Here is a 7,500-nt window from a genome sequence, read left to right on the forward strand (position 1 = left end):
ACACACACACATACACATACACATATACACACGTACACACATAATGCATGTACACATAACACACACACTCTCACACACACACACACACACGCGCACACACACACACACACACACACACACACACACACACACACACACACACACACACACACACTCATACACATACACATATATACACACATAGACCTACACACAAATGCAAACACACACAAAACCTATAATAGTTTATCTTGCATGGTGTGCACTTCTCGAAATGGAAACCAACAACAAGAAGCGATGAGATGACTCACTAGTCTGATCTACAGTCGGCCAAAGACTTGATGCTAGTGACGTCAGATCCGGATTTATGTCCTTTGATGAATCTGCATTTCTTCATTCATTCCAGATACATTTCAGCTTTCCTGACATCTGTCACAGGATCAAACACTGATCGTCTTAGTTTATTTCCCTGATCTCATTCCCTTTTCCCATACACTCAGATCCACCGATCATCTAAAAAATGTATTCTCCCTCGCAATTTCATCTCTCGCTCACCCCTCTTCTCAAAAGCTTCAAATTCATCGGTATCATCGTCTTAAACCATTTTATTTTTGCTAACGCCTGTGTTCATGAGTCTTTGTAATTTATTTTTTCATCCAAATCTATTGGTCTTGGTATTTCATTACCTTAGAATTACTAAGTTCTATCTGACAATTTTGCCCGTTTTGAGTCGCATAAGCTTACATTCTGAGGCCAGAAACCAGATTATGTTCCACCTGCTCTATCAAAATCGGAGGGTACGACGATGTCGCTATCAAGATATTCAAAAAATTGCGTTCGAAAAAGCTTGGCATGTTGCGGAAATTAAAAGTGTTTAAGTCAATTTTCTGAAAATTACGTAGGCCTTCTGAGCAGAGAAGTTTTGTAATTCTGAAGAAGAAAATTTGGCTGTACTTAGTTCAAGTTTTTTTCCCCCCAGGAATCTTTTTTTCATATTCTTTCCATTGAGGCTTTTCATTTTTTCTTTGGGTTTTTTTTCGTTCTCCTTTTCCTGTTTTAATATCTCCCCTTGCTTGTTTATTCACTTTCTCTTTTTCTTCCTCAATCCGTGCTTTTGTGTTTCTTCTTTCTCTATGTTAAGATTTCCTTTGAGAGTAGCCATGCTATTTGGAACTTTCAGGCCAAAACTATTGAGCATTGTCTTAAGCTCGGCCATACCCAGCCATAGGCGGGAGGACGAGGACATTGTCTTTACTTCAGCAAGACGACGAAACGTTTCTCCACTGGAAATGACTAAATTGATATTATTATCTTCCTAGCATGCGGAAAACAATTATTAACTCCATTCGTACAACCACCAACAATCTTCCCAAACCAACACACTATCTATCTATCTATCTATCTATCTATCTATCTATCTATCTATCTATCTATCTATGTGTTCCCCTCACTCCTCTTACGTTTGTCTGTCGGTCTCTCGAGTTCCCCCGACAACAACAGACAGCGACAGACAAGTCCGCGGAAGTCACGAATGTCCCCTAGACTCACGCCTCTGGTTCCCCACCAGAACAGTCAGAAGTGCCCTTTGAGGCTGAAGCACCAATTCCAGGATCTGCAGGCGGGGAGAGTGTGTGGGGTGATGGGGAACTTCTCTCTGTCGCTTCTTCAGAATTACAAAGTTCTATCTGCTCTGTAGGCCTACCCAGTTTTGAGAAATTTGACATCCAAAACTTTTAGTTTCCATTTATGTCTAGCTTTTTTTCGAATGAAATTCTTTGAATATCTTGATAACGATTCAAAATAATCTTATTATTTTGATAGAGCAGATAGAACATTTGATTTCGGATCTCATGGCCTTAGTAACTCAAAACCGCCCAAAATGTCAGATAGAATTTTATGATTCTGAGGTAGCGCATTGTCAACACAATTAGGACGCTCTTCGTGGGTGATTGGAGGGTGCCACTGGTAGGTCCTAGTTTTCCCCCATTTCCTTTGTTGTTGCTGTGTTTGCGTGGGTGGTTGGAGGGCGCCACTGGTAGGCCCATCTTTTTTCCTTTTCCTCCGTTGTTTCTGTCAATATGGGTGGCTGGAGGGTGCCACTGGCACTGGTACGCCCTTCTTCTTCTTTTCCTGTTTTGTTTTTGTTTGTGTCGCGGTCAGAGGCGAAGCGTCTATATAATCAAATAATCACTGCTTCCCTTCCTAATTTTGAAACATTGTCGCAGTCAAATTCACCCATAGACGTAAACCTCATAAATTAAATGTAAAAAGACGTTCATAATCACCAATGAACAATAGACTATGCCTAACCTTCAAAACCGTTTCTTTGCCACAGAAATAGCCTGTTCGCCCGTATCGGGCCACTCCATAAGCAGTCAGAAGCTTTGATTAAGTAAGCTTAAAGTGAGACTTGAAGAGTCAACCAATAGATTTGAAGGGAACATGTGCATAGCAGTCAGAACTGTTTCATTGTCGCATATACCCTGTTCACCCCTTTAGGGCCACAGTTATAAGCACCCAGACGCGCTGATTATCTAAGCGAACTATTACACTGGTTGAGTCTACCTCACAGATATGAGGGGAACTAACTCCCCGGTGCTCCGACTACACTGCTAGTGCTTGTTTTTTTCCTCGACTTTTTAACGTCCTATAATCAGATCGTGACCTCGATTATGACAGCGGCTCCTGGCCGCGAAAAGCTAGACAAAAAACAGCCAAATGTGAAAAAAAATAAATAATAATTGGCGTGCTCTACCAAAGTGTTTCGGCTATCTGGTATAACATGCCATTGTAGTGCTGACATCTGTGCTTCTTTCCTTGGTGTTCGTGTGTTCAAATCTAAAGTTAAATTTAAGGTTAGTTAGAATAAATATTTAATGAAATACTTTCCCGATTGTTTTAGCGGTTGAACAAGCATACAACATGAATTCAGGATTTGTTTTCATTCACAACTCAAGAGTTGCCGCCTCCAGTGCCAGTAAGATTCTTGTGACTTGTGTGAGTATGATATCTCCAGGCCCTATCTGGTCCCATTTCACTTTGATTACCCTGTCAAACAAGTCAGCCTTCGCCCCTGGTCGCGGTTGGAAGCAGCCACCGGTAGGTCCTACTTCTTCTGTTTTCCTCTATTGTTTCTGTCAACCCAGATTGAGAGAGATGCAACAACCCACCAGAAAGACTGAGGTAGTCGATAAAAATGTATCCCCACTCAGGAATCGAACTGGGTATCCAGCTTGCGACAGCAAAGCGCCTAAGTGCTACACCACAGACGCCAGCGAATCACTGTTCCAGAACAAATTTGATGACGGCAAGATGTGGACGGGGCCATACATTTTTGATAGACTCTGACTACAAGAGTGATTTGGAGATATCTCTACTTTGCTTAAAAATATTTTTTAAAAGTGTGTGGGAGCTCTCGTGGCCTAGAGGTTACGGTATTCACCTCTCAATCAACAGGCCCCGGGTTTGAAACCCGACAGCGACGGAAAATTTCCCTCTCTAAAATTTTCTCCTTTAACCTACTTTCGTCTGTTTTCGTCTCCACTTTCAGCCCCCCCCCCCCCACGAACCCCTCTCTGCCCCTTCCTCTGGGCTTCTGACCCTGTCTGCAGCCTTTCCACTGCTACTCCTTGGCTCATTCTTACTGCTGTCTTTAAGCCAAATCTCTGACCTTAGGGTTGGTAAGATCTAATATATAGCCTTCTTGGATAAGGGGAAAAATATCGGATGTCTCGCGTGCAATTTGTGAAAGTTAAAAATCCGTTGGTGGTCAGAAATCGATAAGAGTAGACTTTTGCCACCCGCAGAGAAAAATTCAATTCATTCCTTCCAATCTGAAAACATTCATTGTGTCCCACGCACTTAGGCTTATATGGTCTAGTAGTTGTTAGCGCCGTCGAACAATTTCCTGATATTGTAAATATTGATATTATATTCAAACTGTAAAGACTTCCACATACGTGATTTGTTTCATCGAATGTCGTCAACCAGCATACCGAAGACATAGTCATGCTTTGTAGGTGAGCTAGTTGATTGCGCTGGATAGTTTGTGTAGAACCAGGAGTGGCAGTCTATCTGATACCTAGCGTCTGCCAAATCACTGACTGGTGATGACACACGGAAGCTGACATCCATTCCCCATTTGTCCCCACGTTCCTTGGAACGTTTTTTGTAGTTCTTCTTTGGTGATCTTCCTCCCTTTCTCCTCTCCAGTTCGACATAATAAGTAGGCTTTTTCTAACGATCTGGGTGTTTTCGGGAGTATCAGTGAGCATGCTTCTCCACAAAAAACAATGTTCGTGAAAATTAAACGAACTAGTACTGCCCCTATGACGTTTGAGTTCTTCTATAGAAAGTTCCTCAGTCTTTTGCTTTAGTAAAAATCACTTAATATGTTCTCTGGAACAATGTGTGCTCACACAGTTCTTGTGACACAGTATAAACTCAGCATCATCTGGAAGTCTCTGACTGAGTCCATCATCTCGTTGCCGGCTTGCTTCCAGTAGACCGCTAATCCGTCTCGATTTGATCATCGGTGGGTTCTTTATCGCTTCAGTAATGTGTTTAAAAGTAATTGAGAGAGACACTGTGTGTATGCATGTGCATGTTGCATGAACCAGCCTGATCGCATCACGACCTCGTGGTGACGTAGCGGTTTCCTGCATTCTTTGTTTCTACGGAGGTGTGGTGTGACGAAGCACTGTCTGCCAATGTCTCCTTGCTTTGCTAGCTGAGTCCATATTACAGCAGTCCGTGCGGTGCACCTTTCGGTGCATCCTGTGACATCACGGCGAGAGGAGCTATTAGTGTTACGCCTAGTACCCTCGCGCGAATCTTGGTCGACTCGTACATGGTATAGAGGTGGGTAAAATCCGGATAAACTATCCGGATAACCGGATAATTCTCAACGAAATATTATCTTAATTCAAACTCTAAACTATCTTTCCAGACTCGTTTGCCGAAGTGAGTGTACCCATTTGTTGATGAAGTAATGCTAACCTGTTTATCTAAGAATTTTGGCCTAAGCGGTTCATAACATATTGCCGAAGAGGTGTACTAACATATTATCCGTATTTTTGTAAAGCGACTCATTGCCCAGCCCTAGTCGCTCCTTCATCATTCTTGCATGATACGGGTTGGTGTATTTCAACCAGCAGAAAAAATTATACCCATAAGATACACGTTGGCCCCCGACTGATATGAAGTCTAGAGACCCCGAGGAAGCAGAATCACTAAAGAAAAAAACTTTATGATGACAATCAAGGTTCTAGTACTTTATATAGACCCGGCTCTCGGACTATCTCTGTTGACACCCACCCCTTGGCGCTCATATGACCTTATGCAGTTGCGAGCGCCGTAAAACCCTCTGCTCTAATATAATAATAAAAAAAAAAAAAAAAACAATTTCCAAATCAAAACAAACTTTGCGTCAATGTAAGCATACACAGAGACCCGGCGTCTGTGGTGCAGCGGTTCAAGCGCTCAGCTGTCGCACACAAGGGACCCAAGTTCAATTCCATAGTGGGGAGAACCCTTTGTCGAGTATTTCAGTCTTCCTGCTGGTATTTTGTATCACTCTCAGCAAGGGTTGGTCTTCTCCTCCGAAATCATTTAGTAACATACTGTGTCGATTGGGGGGGGGGGGGCATAAAAACACCTACCAGTACACTAAAAAAAAGGAAATGGACAGATTTGCAGCGTCTAGTGCATATTTTTATAGCCCACCGAACCAAGCTCGACCACAGATTCTATGCGCTTTACAACTGCTTTTATTACCCCCTGCAGACAAAACACTCAGAAATAATACTCTCAGCTTCCTGAGAGGCATACATTGCATATCCGATAAACCACTCAAGCACGAAGAAACTGACAAGATCTTTCTCTGTTTATAGCCGGGTACCCATTTCCATCTTGATGAAGTGAGAAAAATAAATGTGCAGTGCCTTTGTCAAAAACACAACGGTGATCGGGCCCTAGACGAGATTCGAACCCATGACCTTACGTTTGAGAGTCCTAGAGCCTGACCACTAGACCACGGACGGGCGCATAAAACATTTGAAATCCATTACCAAAACCCAGCTAATGACATACACCGAAGGTGCGGGGTGGAATTATTTCAGTTCGACCCAAAAAGCCGCTTTAGAAGCGACCCGTGATTGGCTGTTCAGGGCCCAAACCTTTGTCAAAATGTGGCTTGACATATAGGCTTTTCATCGGTAAATCAATACAAATTGGAGCCGCGGAACTTTGTTACATTTGGACCTGACAGACGGGATCGAAGCGACCGCCAGCTTCGAAATTATGTAAATGGGTTCGAAAAACGTTATCAATCATCCGATGTGGTGAAAGTGTCGGTCCAAGCGAAGTAATTCAACGCGAATCTCGCAAAAATAAACCTTTGTGCCGGAGCAATGCTGGGTATCGCATCTGTGTGGTTAGCAGCATAATTTTCTGAGAATAGCCCACGCCTTTCTATGATGCTAATCAATACGTTAAATCAGCAACGCACACAGACACAGACACACAAACGCTCATATATAGACACCCTTGCACACACAAACACACACACACACACACACAAACACACACACACACAAACACACACAAACACACACATACTCACACGCGCAAACACACACTCTCACAAACACAAACGTAAGCGCCGACACACTCACAAACGCACACAGTTACTCACGCACGTACACAAACACACACATGCACACACTTACTCACACAAACAAAACATACGTGTATAATATGATTATATACAAGCGTAGATATATTTATATATTATATTATACAGTCAAACCCCGTTGTACCGCCTACCTTGGGACAAGCTTGAAGTTTGCAGTACAGCAGGCTGGCGGTATAGCGGGATAGTACCGCTTGCCATCTTGACTAGGTAAGTGGTAGACTATTAGAGACTTTAGAGATAAACTGTGCCCAATCTTGATTGATCTTTCTGCCTTGCGCGATAACCATGCGCAGCGGCGAAACGAGTAGCATCCAACTGCGTGTACAGCCCAGGCGAGCTTTAGGTAAATTCAAATTGAAATTATATGCCGGATCAGAAGCTAAGCTATGATGTGTCGGTATCCTGTAGGCGTACAGTTTTTTTCTTCTCTTTAAAAAAAAAAATGTTACTCATTAGTCTTCGGACCACCTATCCTACTATTACCTGTCACGTAGACTTGAACGCGAGTCCTCACCAGGATATTAAAGGTTCTTGGGCGCCTGCCAACCTTTTTGATTATCGGGCTGATGTCTGGCGACGCCAGATATTTTGACGACAGGCCGAGGTAGCGTGTTCCTTTGAAGTTTCTCCAGGCGACTTTATAAAATTTAATTCAAATTTCCTCCTAAAATATTTGCCAAAGCCTAAAAATAATACCATTTCCATAATCAGGAACAAATCGACACCAAGCGCTAGGAATGCCGAGCTCACAGAGATGTGAGTGGGGAAAAAGATTATCAAGCAGCCTCCTATGGGTGCCGTGCACCGTGTGTAGTAGTGTACCTCTG

The sequence above is a fragment of the Aplysia californica genome, unplaced genomic scaffold, assembly GCF_000002075.1.
Source record: "Aplysia californica isolate F4 #8 unplaced genomic scaffold, AplCal3.0 scaffold00179, whole genome shotgun sequence".
Classification (NCBI taxonomy): Eukaryota; Metazoa; Mollusca; class Gastropoda; order Aplysiida; family Aplysiidae; genus Aplysia; species Aplysia californica.